This window comes from Phascolarctos cinereus, unplaced genomic scaffold (genome assembly GCF_003287225.1).
Source record: "Phascolarctos cinereus isolate Bilbo 61053 unplaced genomic scaffold, phaCin_HiC Scaffold_4;HRSCAF=312, whole genome shotgun sequence".
Taxonomy (NCBI): domain Eukaryota; kingdom Metazoa; phylum Chordata; class Mammalia; order Diprotodontia; family Phascolarctidae; genus Phascolarctos; species Phascolarctos cinereus.
In genome coordinates, this window is record NW_027555847.1 from 669,064,705 (window position 1) to 669,080,384 (window position 15,680).

The window sequence follows — 15,680 nt, forward strand, 5'->3', positions numbered from 1 at the left end:
GATCGAAGCAGACTATTCGTTAATTTTTTTCTTCTGTTGAGTTTTGTTTCCTCTTTCTGGCGGTTCCTCCTCTTGGTTCTAATTCTTACTTACGACATCACTAATGTGAAAATATGTTTAATAGGAATGTATATGTATAGCCTATATCAGATTGTGCACCATCTTGGGGAGGGAGGTGAGGAGGAAGGGGGAGAAGAATTTTAAACTCAAAAGCGTATGGAAGTGATTGTTGATAAATCAAAATAAATTAATTTTTAAAAAAGGAAAAGAGCACTATATTAGGGGATGAAACAGGGGAGTCTCTGATCAAATTGAGGGGTCCCCCCAAAACTGATAAGATTATATAATATGAAGCATTGTTAGTCCCAGATCAATCTGAAGGATTTCCTAATCAAACTGATGACATTACAGGGTGTGACCATTATTTGAAGGCAACTGTTGATGGGGGACTACTAATGAATGGCTGATTGAGGATTCGTCATTCCCTCTTCCTAGCCTATAACAGCATGCTGGCTCTACCCTCTGTGGGATTCCTGGTTTCTTGAGAACTCCTTGCCATTTCCCTTGTGCCCTCTTCTGAAGTGTGGCAAAGCGATGGGAAGGTGATTTCTCCTCCCACCTCCATTGCATCAATGTCAACTTACTGAAGAAGCCCATGGCCATGGGAGACACATGCTTGTATCTCACTTCCTGAAAAGGAAGCTCAAAGACACTTTTTATGAGCCCTAATGTCCTGTGTGGAGGAGGGAGGATTTTTAATTTCCCAGGCAACAATCACTTTCTAACAGAAGAGGGAGATTTCCTCCTCTGAAAGTTACCTCTTGGATATCCTTGATTTGAAGAGTCCAGGCATTAGACCTTCTCAGGAAAGATTTCCTGATACAACACTCTCATGAGAGAAAGATGAAGACAGTTCACGCAAATGGAGAAGACCATCTAATTTGGAGGACAAACCAGTGCTCAGGACTCAGGTAGGACAGGTTCATCAAGAAGGCATTTGCCAGGGGCAGCTAGGTGACGCAGTAGATAGAGCTCTGGCCTTGGAGTCAGGAGGACTTGAGTTCAAATCTGGCCTCAGACATTTGACACTTACTAGCTGCGTGACCCTGGGCAAGTCACTTAACCCCAATTGCCTCACCAAGGCACTTGCCTACTCTATAAGTTCTAAAGCATATTAACCTCTAATGTGAGTTAAACCTCAGGGTGGTACTAAGTGAATCTTAGAAAGATGGTGGAATTGTATAGGAAAGAGGGACTCACCAGAATGATAGACGGCTTTCCTGATAGCGATCCCGAGTTCAGCTCCCTTCCAGAGAGAAGGAAGAGTCAATAGGTTATCTGAGTACTGTATAGAGTTTCCGCTCCAGGGAGTCTTTGTGTCTAATGCATTTTCTGTGGGATGAAATAAAGGCTGCCCATTTCCATAATTACATTGAGTGCCTATGCAGGATTCAAGGATTCAGCCATCTACATTTGGGATACCCTAGTTATCAGCTATTCTATTTTTTGTCTCGGACTTTTGAGGGCTTTTTTTTTTTTAACAATCTAAGCAGGGGAAATGGGTCAAAGGAAGAGAAATTTATTCTTTGGAGTCTAACCCTCAATATGAGATCCAACCTATGTGAACCCAGAGGTTTTTTTTGGGGGGGGGAGGCTCTGGGTCATGGGTTACACTAATAATTAGGAGGAATCAGAAAAAGTTTTCCATAGGAAATGGAATGTGAGCTGAGCCCAGGATTCTAAGAGACAGAAGAGACAAGGGAATACATTCCAGCAATAGCGGAAGTCTGCTATAAAGGGGACAGTTGTCAAAGGTCACACTCCAGTCACTCTCTGGCAGAACTTTTAAAGGATCAGACATGACATTCTGGCTCTCTGTTCCCTCTCTTTGACCTCTATCTCGGGTGTGCTTCACGTTAGGAAGAGACACAGAGAGGAAGGCCTTGCTAGGTAAGCATCTGTAGGGCTTCCCCAAGGCCAGATTGCAGAGGTGGCAGACCTCCAGATCCTCGCGGTAGGGAACCAACAGTCAGGTTGCAGCTTCTGCTAGAACTGCACCAAGTGCTGGAGTCCATGACCACCTCTGTCAACAAAGAAGACACTGTGAGGAACTGTGGTCTTCTCCCTATCTTTGGTACCTGAGACAAAGAGTAGGTTTATTTTTTAGCACTCATATACTAAAGGCCTTTGGGAGCTGCTGTCCCCTAAGAGATCAGATGGCAGGGGAGAAGGAAGATTTTTTTTCCTTCTAAGAAATAACTTTCATATAAAGAGAAAAGGTACCAATAATGCCCATTTTTTTAAAAAATAGACTCATAGCTCAAGATCTGGAAGAAACTACAGAGACCACCTACTCTAACTCCCTCATTCCACAGATGAGGAAACTGAGACCCAGGCATGTTAAGTGACTTTCCCAGGTGACATAGATAATTTTCATCCAAGGTTGGATTTGAATCCAGGCCCTTGACTCCAGTCAATGTTCTTTCCACTGTAACAAACGAACGAACAAATGAATGAATGGATCAATAAAAAGTTGTAGAAGTTTGCCTGTAATCAAAGCCAAGCTCACTGTCCTATAGTTTGTAGATTTAACCTTCCATTTTTAATGTAGCAGTTGTGGTGAACAGTATTATTCAGTGACTCCTCTTGGCCTCTACTTTCCCTACCACTGGCCCATTGCCCAGATGTCTTCCTTGATATAAACACTCCTTTTCTGTTCTGGGAAACTGTCTCAAATGATTTGTAATTCTATCTTTTATAGCTTCAAGTCCCCATTCAGAGATAGCACACTGGCAAAACACTTTAGCATTAGATCTATGGATCTTTCTTTTGTGAGGATACTCCTTCCTCAAAAGACTTCTTATTTCTGATAAGTACACCCAGACTAGCACAGGCTTGTGCTTCACACTCTTTATAAAGACAAAACATTTAAATCAAAAAAAGGTAAATACACTTTCCAGTGCCCAAAAGGAAAGGTCTCAGGTTTCTAAAACAGAGCTCCAGGGGAGAAAGGGACTTCCGGCTGACTGTCTACAGGTCTACAATCCAAGGGTACTTTAGCAACACAGCTTCTGTCCCAATATCTCCCATGCCTGATCTACCCAAACAGCCCATTCCTAGAATCTTGGCTTCTTTTTTTGTGGTATTTGCTATTTCTTTTGCTCTCTTAACCACTTAATTTTTCAGAGCTACCCTCTCTCTAGGTCTATTCATCCTCTCCACATTTTATCAGGAGCTGAGTTCCTCTCTGGGTCTCTCTCTTGGGCTCACTGAGCCCAGGTGTGGCCTTATCAGTCTTCATCCCATGAGAGTTACTTCCTTTATGATTCATTCAAGGGACTCTCATTCTTCCCTCATAAAACAATCAGCTGCCATGGCCCATTTTTACAGTTAATTGAATACCTCTTTATTCTGTTCCTTTTCTGTGATTAGATCTAGGGAAAAAACCAACCGTCTTACATTTTAAAATGTAATACATCTGCCCTTCTCCAGTCCTGTGGCACCTCTCTCATTTTCATGATATTTCAAGGATCATTGATAACAGTTCAGTAAACCTTCACCCCAAGATTCCTATCATTTTGATTTTAAGAAGTATTTCTTCCTTCTAGGTCAGATTTGGGGCCAGGATTTCTCCTGTCATTTCTGTGTGATGTCTATATGTCTCCTGTCACCTTATGAAGAACAGAATGATCATTAATAGGGAGTGAAGAATTCATTACTTGTAAGGGAAGAGTTCATGGCAAGCCAAGGGAAAGACAGGATCGCAGAAGAGAAAACGAACCATTTTGGTCACACAAAATTAAAGTTTTTGCACATTCAAAACCAATGCAGTTAAAATTAGAAGAGAAAGAGTAAATTGGAAAAATGTCTTTGCAGAAAGTTTCTCTAATAAGATGTCTCATTTGCAAGACATATGAGGATATATAGAAGACCTGTAGTTAGAAAGACTTTAGTTCAAATCTGGCCTCTGATACTTACTAATTGTGTGAACCTGGGCAAGACATTTTACCTCTGTCTTTCTAAGCTTCCTCATCTGTAAAATGGGGATAATAATAACACCCACCTCCCAAGGTTGCTATGAGGATCAAAAAAGCACTTCACAAACTTTAAACTACTATATAAAGCATTATTATTATTATAACTGATTCAGATTTATAAGAATAAGAATCCCAACTGATAATTAGTCAGAAGATATAAATAGGTAGCTAGGCAGTTTTCAAAGGTAGAATTCCAAGCTATCAACTGCCATGTGAAAAATGGTCCAAAAGCATGGAATAGTTTATTTGTCAGATCTATGGATAAGAGAAGAATTGAGGACCAAAGAAAATGTAGAAAGCATTACAAAATGTAAAATAGATTGATTTTGATTATATAAAATTTAAAAGGTTTTGCACAAACAAAACCAATGCAACCTAAATTAAAAGGAAAGCAGAAAATTGGGGGAAATTTTGCAACAAGTATCTCTGATAAAGGCCTCATTTCTCAAATGTATAAAGAACTGACTAAAATTTATAAAAATACAAGTTATTCCCCAATTGATAAATGGTCAAAGGATATGAACAGTTTTCAGACAAAGAAATTAAAGCTCTCTATAATCATAGGAAAAAATGCTCTAGATCACTATTGATTAGAGAAAAGCAAATTAAAACAACTTTGAGGTACTCCCTCACACCTATCAGATTGGCTAATATGACAAAAAAGAAAAATGATAAATGTTGAAAGGGATGTGTAAAAACTGGGACACTAATGCACTGTTGGTGGAGTTGTGAACTGATCCAACTATTCTAGAGATTGTTAACAGGATTTTTACTGAGCCAGCCTCTAAACAGAGAATGCTCAGAGCCACACAAAGCAGGCTTTGTAAATCAAGTAATTTAATTAATCAATTTCAGAGTGAGGAATGTTCTCCCTTAGCTGAAGTAAGAGCACAGGTTATATACTTAAATCACAACTGGAGAAGGTGGATTACAAACAATCATTTAGTGGTTTCCCAGGAAAAACCCATAAGCTCCACAATACAATTCTGGAGTCAAGTCTATGGGGTTTGTGACCTCTTCTCCTAAAGTACAGAACCAGAGTTCTGTGACAGGAACAGGTTCTCCAATCTTTGATTCACTTCACTTAAGGTCCAGTGATTGTGAGCATTGTCTGAGTTTTGATTAATCAGTTTAAGATACTTTGTGAGCTCTAATTTCCAAGCCAGAGAGGCAGCTCTTGAGAAACCTAAATTATTAGTATATTCATTACATATATCATATCGATCAATACGAAAATTATAAATTCCCTTCTCAAGATCAATTTGGAACTATGCCTAAAGAGATATAAAACTGGGCATATCCTTTGATCCAACAATACCACTGCTAGGTCTATATCCCAAAGACATCTAAAAAAAGGTAAAAGGACATATTTGTACAAAAATATTTATAGCAGCTCCTTTTTGTGGTGGCTAGCAATGGAAACCAATTGCCCATCAATTGGGGAATGGCTAAATAAGCTATGGTATACGATTGTGATGGAATATATAAGAAATGAGAAGCAGAATGATTTAAGGAAAACCTGGAAAGAACTGATGCAAAATGAAGTAAGTAGAACCAAGAGAATGTTATACACAGTAACAGCACTATTGTTCAACGAAGAATTATGAATGACTTAGCTATTCTTAGCAATGTAATGATCCAAGACAATCCTAAAGGACTAATGATGAAATACACTATTCACCTCTAGAGAAAGAATTGATATTGTCTGAATACAGATTGAAGCGTGCTATTTTTTCTTTCTTTCTTTCTTTCTTTCTTTCTTTCTTTCTTTCTTTCTTTCTTTCTTTTCTTTCCTTTTTCTTTCTCTTTCTTTCTCTCTTTCTTTTTCTTCCTTCCTTCCTTCCTTCCTTCTTTCCTTCCTTCCTTCCTTCCTTCCTTCTTTCCTTCCTTCCTTCCTTCCTTCCTTCCTTCTTTCCTTCCTTCCTTCCTTCCTTCCTTCCTTCCTTCCTTCCTTCCTTCTCTTTTCTCTTTCTTTCTTTTTCTTTCTTTCTTTCTTTCTTTCTTTCATTCGTTCTTCCTTTCTTTCTTCCTTTTTTCTTTCTTTCTTTTTTTCATTCATTCTTTCTTTCTTTTTTTCATTCATTCATTCTTTCTTTCTTTCTTTCTTTCCTTCTTTCTTTTCTTTCTTTCTTTCTTTCTTTCTTTCTTTCTTTCTTTCTTTCTTTCTTATTAGAGTCCTCTTGTACAAAATGACTAATATGGAAATGTTTTACATGATTGCATATATAACCCATATCTGATTGCTTAACATCTTAGGAGGGGGAAGGTGAGGGAGAGAGAGAGGGATAGAATTTGCAGCTCAAAACTTTTTTTAAAATGTCTAAAAATTGCTTTAACATGTAATTGGGGAGAAATAAAATATCTATTTTTAAAAAGGAGGAAGAGAAAGCATTTATCAATTGGAAAAATAAAAATTAAATTAAAAAAAGAAAAATATCTACTTAATATACAAAGCCTCTTTTTTATATACATTGCCCCCTTTTCAACTATTCTGTTTCTTTTTTTTAAGGCAATTGGGGTTAAGTGACTTGCCCAGGGTCACACAGCTAGTAAGTGTCAAGTGTTTGGTCTGAGGCCAGAGTTGAACTCAGGTCCTCCTGACTTCAGGGCCAGTACTCTATCCACTGCACCACCTAGCTGCCCCAACTATTCTGTTTCTTTAGTACGAGGCACACCCTTCCATAGGCAGATTTCAGTTCTGAGTCCTATCCCACCAACTCTCAGTGATACTGACTCACATTTTCCTCCTAGTATTAGAAGCTCAGTTTATCTTGTTTATTGCCCTTTCTTTGGACATTTCAATCAATGAACATACATTTATTAATCACCCATTATGTCCAGGCACTGCACTGGTCATTAGAGATGCAAAGATAAAAATGAAACAGTCTTTGAACTCAAGGAATTTCCAGTCTAACAGACGAAGACAATATAAACCTAATAGAGAGAAGATAATGGGAGGACACTATCAGCTGAAGGGAATAGGAAAGACCTCATGTAGAAGATGGTGCTGGAGTTGAGTTTTGAAGTATAACCCATAGTTACAACCAAGCCGGGAGTGTTTTTCCTGCTGCTACATACTTGGAGGGAAATATGAACCCTAATTGGCATGGAGAATACTCAGGTCATGCTGAGCACATGTTTGAGAAGCAAAGGTGGTGCCAGAGTTTCTTGAAGGAGAAACGCATGGTTTTGGTAGTGATGCGAAGAGAGAAAGAAAGACTTTGGAAAGTGTAGACACATATGGGACGCTGGCTCCTCAGTAGGTCCCTAATTCTGAGCTTATGTCACACTGAGACATTGGAGACTTTCCCTTAGGTGAAATCAGGCCTTCTCTTTTGGTCAGAGCTGAGGTTTCATCTTGCTCTGAGCTAAAAAGCTTGTTTCTTTTTTTTTGGCTAGGCAATGGGGTTAAGTGACTTGCCCACAGTCACACAGCTAGTAAGTGTTATGTGTCTGAGGCTGGATTTGAACTCAGGTGCTCCTGACTCCAGGGCCAGTGCTCTATCCACTGCGCCACCTAGCTGCCCCCCCCCAAAAAAAAAACCCTTGTTTCTTTTCTGGCATATTCTAAACTTTAATACTTCTCCAATTTCTCTTTGCTATTTTGCTTGGATAAATAATTTTACTCACCACTCACTACTTGTGATAATCTTATGTGTAAGCAACAATTGGTAGGAAGGAGTTTAGGTAAGAATATAAGCTAAGGGCTGTATCTCCTTTGCAAGTGAACAGGGAACTAGCTTGTGTTGTGAATTCTTAAACCATATTCCTGGACTAGCAGTATTTGTGGGGGTCAGATAAACATAAATCTAACCTCATGTTCCTCTTGGAGACAGTTGAGGGAAAGAGCAAATATTCAGCCATGGATTTTCTCTTACTCCCCTCAAGGTGGAAATCTCTGTCTCCCATGGAGGATGATAGGACAGATCACAGAGATCCTTGCCACCTGCAAACTGATCTACACATCAGTGTCCTGCACATAGTAGGTATATTATTATGCATTTTAATTATCTGCATGTGCCGTTTCCCCCTAATCCATTACATACTCCAGAGTAACAGGAACCATGACTTACCTAAAGCTTCTCGTCAGTCCCAGCACAGAGCATCAGTGTCCTGCACACAGTAGGTGCTTCATTGATGCTTACTGAATTGACTGCGCCTAATGGAAATTCACGCTGTCTGATCTCAATTAGATCCTAACAACCACATGAGCCTTTTATCTGACTGATTCCCAATCACATTTCCCATGGTGCTGGTTCCAAACCTTCTCTTTCCTCAGGCACACAACTATGCCACCATCATCCCTCAACAGAGGACTTCACTGCCATCTTGGCCCAGCGGAACAATGCCGCTGAGTTCTTTCATTGCCCATGTTCCATATCACAACACTTTTTTATAGCATCCCCTATGCTCTCCTCCAGTTTCTCCATCTGACGTTTCTACTCTTTTTGGTCTCCTTTGATTATTTTTCATTTTCCTCCCATCCTTTAAGTGTGGGTGTAGCCCAAGGATCTGTCTTCAGCACTCTTCTCTTTTCTCCCTACACTCTCTCATCCTTTCCCATGGCCTCAATTATCACCTCTATCCAGATGAGTTCCACATCTATAGGGACCCTCCAGTGACTTTCTCAAACTCCAATCCTGCATTTCCAACTGCCTGCTGGACTTACCTGAGTCTCAGTTTGCTCACCTGTAAAACGGGGCTAATGATACCTCTAGTAGCAACCTGGGTTATAAGGATCAAATAAGCTAACTTATGTTAAGCAGATATTTTACTAGCTTTAAGTCGCTATATAAACAGCCATTATCATGATGTCATTACTATCTCCGCCTCCATAAAATCCTATTCCAGTACGTCCAGTGAGAGCTTCCTTTGTTTCTCAAAGGTCATGCCAGTGGAAGACAAGCTGGCAAGTCTTGGAACATAGCTCTAGCAAGAGACTGTGTCCACTTTCTGAGGCCTGACCTAGCTAAGTACAGAGAGGCTTGTGACCCATAGCCTGACCACTTCGTGATGAGTTCTTTAGCCCTGGCAACCCATAAAATAAAGAAAAATCTAAACTGACTCTCAATCTGATGCAATTCCACGCACTCTGCTTCTTTAGTGATGGTGGCAGAGAAGGGGACTTTCCTGAGATCAGCCATGTGTATATAATCATACCACCGACTGATTAGAGCAAGAATCAAAATTAATACAAATGTGGAAGAAATAATTAGAATGAGGAAAAGATAGGCTAAGTAATTAAACAGCTCCAACTTGGCATATTAAAACAGATTATTGACATCCCAAATTGGGAACTTACTGGGAGAGAGGACATCCACGCTAACATAGTCATTTATTAGCAAAGTTTAACAGATGTAAGGCAACCGTCATACTAAGGAGACCAAAAGAACCTCGAAACCACATTAGTCAGCAAATACTGGCCTTGTTTGCCAAGCCCAGAGACATAGCAGCCAGGGGAAACCGCAACATAAAATATAAACTGATTGTAAAATCTTACAGAGAAGGATGAGAGATTATGAACAAAGTCACTTTATAAGCATGAGAAGCCATGGAGGGGAAAAAAAACAGTTTAAAGAAAGTTTGGTATGTGATCTAAATAAGCAAAGTCACCCCTAAGAAAACTTAAGCACGAAATTGGAAAGATAGCAAATAGATTAGAGAAGATCTGCAAAGATTTGTATAATAAACTCTTTTCACCATCAAGGACAGTGTAATTATAACATCAGAGTACCAGGTGTACTTATACAAGAGATGGAAATGCCACTGAAGAAAAGGAAGTTAGATTTGGAACTGTGCCCAAAGGGCTATAAAACTGTGCATACCCTTTGACCCAGCAATGCCACTTTTAGGGCTGTATCCCAAAGAGATCATAAAAATGGGGGGAAATATTCACATGTACAAAAATATTTATTGCAGCTCTTTCTGTGGTGGCAAAGAATTGGAAATTGAGGGGATGCCCATCCATTGGGGGATGGCTGAACAAGTTGTGGTATATGAATGTAATGGAATACTATCATTCCGCAAGAAATAACGAATAGGCAGATTTCAGAAAAACCTGGAAAGACTTATATGAACTGATGCTGAATGAAATGAGCAGAACCAGAAGAACATTATACACAGTAACAGCCACAGTGTGTGATGATTAGCTCTGATAGACTTACCTCTTCTTAGCAACACAAGGATCTAAGACAACTCCAAAAGACTCATGATGGAAAATGCTATCCACATCCAGAAAAAGAACGATGGTGTCTGAATGTAAATGGAAGCATACTATTTGCTCTCCTTTTCTTTCATTGTTTTGTTTTATTTCTTTTTTCCTCAGAGTTCCTCTCATTTGTTCTAATTCTTCTTTACAACATGATCAATGTGAAAATATGCATAATATGAATGTATAAGTAGAGTCTATATGAGATTACACACAGTCTTGGGGAGGGGGGAGGAGAAGGAGGGAGAGAAAATTTAAAGCTCAAAAACTTATGGAAGTGAATGTTGAAAACTAAAAATAAATAAATTATTTAAAAGGAAAAAAAAAGAATTATTAGACTACCTGAAAGCCACAGTCACCCTCCCCCCCCAAAAAAAAACCCCAAAAAAACCCCCCAAAAACTTGGACATCATATTTCAAGAAAATAGCAAGGAAAACTGCCCTAATATCCTAGAACCAGAAAGTAAAATAGACATTAAAAGAATCTGCCAATCACCTCCTGAAAAGGATCCCAAAGCGAAAACTCCCAGGAATATTATAGCTAAATTCCAGAACTCCCAGGTCAAGGAGAAAATATAGCAAACAGCCAGAAAGAAACAATTCAAATATCATGGAGCCACAGTCAGGATTACACAGGATTTAGTAGCTTCTACCTTAAAGGATCAGAGGGCTTGGAATATGATATTCTGGAAGGCAAAGGAGCTAGGATTAGAACCAAGAATAACTTACCCAGCAAACCTAAGAATAATCCTTAGGGGGGAGAGGAGGAATGGAAATTTGATAAAATAGAGGACTTTTGAGCATGATGATGAAAAGACCAGAGCTGAACAAAAAAAATTGATTTCTAAATACAAGACTCGAGAGAAACATAAAAAGGTAAACAGGAAAGAGTAAACATAAGCATTTCAATAAGGCTAAACTGTTTACATCCCTATGTAGCATGATAATACTTGTAACTCTTAAGAACGGTATTACTATTAGAGCAGTTAGACAGAGGGCGTGGGTATAAAGTGACTTTGATGGGATGATATCCAAAAAAAGGGAAAAATGGATAAAGAACACTTTGTGTCCTGACAATAATATACAATTGGATGCACAACTTGTGGAGTTTATTCATCAACACTTTTATTTTGGACAGACATTCCAAATGGATAATGAGTTCAAACCAGAATTAAACAAGAGGAGAAAAGTACAGATTGCCTTTAGAAAACTACAAAAAAAAAAATTTAATGACTCCAAGCTTCTACATGAAACAAAGACCCGTCTTTTGTAATATCAGTGTGTTTCCAATGTTACTGTAAGGCCACAAGTCAAGGAACACTACAATGTCCAAAAAATTGAAATTGAGAATCATCCAAAGGGGAATCATCTGGCGAGCTTGACCAAAATGTAACACACCACAAACTAAGAACTACGAAGAAGCGCAGTAAAAACATCATCAAAGGAATGTATGAATGGAAAAAATTGACTGGCCACATGGCAAAAGAAACGGACTGTGATGGAGACAACTCATGTGCTCCATAGGGATCCTAATGATGTCAAGAAAAGTATCCAGCATATTGAGTGGACATAGAGAAGCACTGTAAGGAATGGGCAGACACAGATGTGCCTGAATCTGCATTATTGGAGAAAATAACCACATTGGTGGGACTACAGGCCCACTGGAGTATTATCTCCTCCTGGATGCTGGGCAAGCACCTTCAATTTAACATATCCCAAACTGAACTCAAAAACCACCTTCTTCCCCAGACCATAATGGCACCACCACTGTCTTAGTAATCCAGGCTTGAAAGTGAGGTTATCTTTGATTCTTCCTTCTTCCTAACTCCCTGGCTATATATAAATGTTAGACGATGATGATGACAATGATGATAGCTAACATCTATATTCCACTTGATGGTTTGAAAAGTGTTTCACACATGTTGTTTTATTTGATCCTGAGAAAAACCCTGCGAGGTAGGCACTATTATCCCTATTTTTCAGATAAGGAAACTGAGGCTGGGAGAGGTTAAGTGACTTCTCCAGCATTACACAGCTAGTAAATATCTGAAGCAAGATTTGAACTCATTGCTTCCTGACTCCAAGTCCCACATTCTTTTCTATTGCATCTTGGTACAGTCCCTCATACTTGGACTATTACTATAGCCTTCTGATTGGTCCCCCTGTTCAAGTCTTTCCCTACTCTAGGCCATCCTCCACTTAACTGAAAAACTGATCTTCCTAAAGGGAAAGATGAAAAGAAGGGAACAAAGCATTTATTAAACCACCTACTATGTGCTAAGTGCTTTACAGATATTACCTCATTTGACCCTCACAACAACGCTGGGGAAAAGGTGCTATTATTATCTTAATTTTACAGTTAAGAAAACAGGCAGGCAGAGGTTAAGTGACTTGCCCAAGGTTACACAGCTAACATGTGTCAGAGGAGGGAACTTGAATCCAGGTCTTCAAGGCTGGCTTTCTATCCATTAAATCATGGCTTAACTGATTGAATTAAATGTGTTGAATTAACTTGGACCCCAGAACATTAGGAAGGCTTCACTAGAGGCCTGGATAACCTTTTTTTTTTTTTTTAGCTAAGCAATGGGGTTAAGTGACTTGCCCAGGGTCACACAGCTAGTAAGTATCTAGTGTTTGGTCTGAGGTTGGATTTGAACTCAGGTCCTCCTGAATCCAGGGCCAGTGTTCTATCCACTGCCCCACCTAGCTGCCCCAGGATAGCCTTTTTCTAGAGAACCTTACCAAGGACCCCAGACTGAATTAGTAATCAAGACACCAGGACAAAAACAAAACAAACAACAAACAAAAAACCACAACACACTTTATCGCTTGTGAGACATCAATGTCATGTGGTTGCCACCTAGTGACCACTTAGATGATTGCATGTAGTTTGCCTTGGGGGTGGGGGGGGAGTAAACCTGTTTGCAAGAAGCTATAAGGATCACTGTTACTAGTCATGGAGACCTGGCATGGGAGCCTAATGTCCACAAGAAGCCTAGAATCCTGGATCTGCCACACACTGTGTGGCTTTGGGGAATCTGCAATGGCCACAGCATCACTAATGTTTGCAAAGCTCTTTACTTGTGTATTTTCATTTGCTCCTTACAGCACCCCTGTTACATATTGCTATTACCCCCATTTTACAGATGAGGGGACTGAGCCTAGGAGAGATTAAAGTGACTTACCCAGAGTCACATAAATATTGTTGAAAGCAGGATTCAAACACAGGTTTTTCCCAACTTTCAGGTCCAACACTCTATCCACTAGGCCAACCTGCCTCTCAGTCATCCTTATCATGACAGCTCCTGACATCACCAGGATACCAAAAGAGCACCCCGGCTATCCACCAGCATCCTTCCATTTACATTTCCCATTTCTATAGCTTTTGTGAACTTATGGATGGTTTTCCTGCTTCAGTTCTTCAAAGACTGGGTTATTCCTTGGGAAAAATCACCCAAAGGGCAATAGAGAATATCATGGTGAGTAGGAATGGACTGCAACAAATTTCACACAATTATTTGTGAGGGAGAAGTGGCATAATAGAGATTTAAAAAGAAATCTGGATCAAGAAAAGTAGAGAGAGTGAGGAGTCATTAATGGTTATTCCATTACTCCATTGGGATCTCTTCTCTGTCTACTCTGGTAAGAGGAGATTGACATTCATATGAATTGAGACAGTTCCTGCCTAGGTGAAATCACGGAAATTAGAAGTATTTTGATTAACAAAGAGTTTTCACAACAACCATATGGAAGTGCAGGTATTGTTACCCCATTCTATGGAGGAGAGATCTGCCCAAGGTCACACAGCTAATAAGGAGCAGAGCCAACTTTCAATCTCGAGTCTTCTGAAGGAGCCACAGCTAAGAATACTGATGCCTACAGCAAGCAGCCAGAAGAATAGCCTGGTTTGGGAAGAGGGGGATGGGAGAATCAGCTGTTAGTCAACAAGCATTTATTGAACTCCTACGTTCCAGGCACTATGCTAAGCACCGAGGACACAAAGAAAGTCTAAAGCTAGTCCTTGCTCTCACAAAGCTCACAGTCTAATGGAAGGACAGTACTCCATAGCAGGGTGGTATGGAAGGAAGAAGCTGGGACACTGCTATAGGGAACAAATCTGGTCCATTTCCATTTTAATTATTCCTGCAAACCAGCTGCTAAATATGTTGTTTCTTTTTTTTAATTTTTTTAAATTTTTTAATTTTTTTTCGTTGTTTCTAAACTTCAAGGATTATCAGCTCTACCTAAATTCAGTGTCCTGGAGCAAAACCTCAATTGCTACCATTGTACTAATGGCTCTGCCTGTGACTCTAAAATGTTTTTTTTCCCTTACCCAGACATTTGGTTCAATTCCATTCAACACAATTCAGCTCAATAAACATCTATTATATACCTTCAGTGTACAGTGTCCCATACTAAGCTCTGGGGGATATTTCAATGGATCCTCGGATTCAAGATATTGATCAGTCAGTCAATAAACATTTATTAAGCACCTAACATGTGCCCAGCCCTGTGCTAAACACTAGAAATACAAAAAAGAAGCAAAACGTAGTCCCTACCCACAAGGAACTTACAATCTAATGAGGGAGACAACAAGCAAACAGATCTGTACAAACAAGTTATATAGAGGATAAATAAGAAATCATTTACAGAGGGAAGGCATTAGAATTAAGAGGGGTTGGGAAGGGCTCCTCATAAAAGATGGGGTTTTAGTTGGAAATTAAAGGAAGCCAGAGAAGCCAGTAGACAGAGACGAAGAAGGATAGCAATCCAGGCATGGGGAAGAGGCAGAGAAAATGCTTAGAACTGAGAGATGGAGAGTCTTGTTTGGACAACAGCCAGGAAGCCAGTGTCACTGGATCTAACAGTATATGACAAGTAAGGTTTAAAAAGATGGGAAAATCAAGACGTATTGATCGAATATTGTTATTCAGTCATTCCAGTCTTGTCTGACTCTTCATGACCGTGTGGGGTTTTCTTGGTAGAGATAGTGGAGTGGTTTGCTATTGCCTTCTCCAGCTCATTTTACAGATGAGAAAACTGAGGCAAACAGGGTTAAGTGACTTGCCCAGGGCCACATAGCTAGTAAGTGTCTAAGGTTGGATTCGAACTCAGGAAGAAGAGTCTTCCTGAAGTAAATGGTCTCTAAAGGTCCCTTCCAGCTCTAGCTGGGTCTATGATATCAGACTAAGGAGATCTCATCCTTCTCAGCTCTGACAACCTAAATTACTTAACTGTGCCTCAGTTTTTTTTTCCTTTGGGTCCGTGTCTTCTTTCACACCATGACTAATATGGAAATATATTTGCATGATTGAACATGTATAACCTGTATCCAATTGCTTACCGTCTCAGGGAGGGGGACAGTGAGGGAGGGAGACAGAAAATTTGGAATTCAAAAATTTTTTAAATGAATGTTTAAAATTGTCTTTACATGT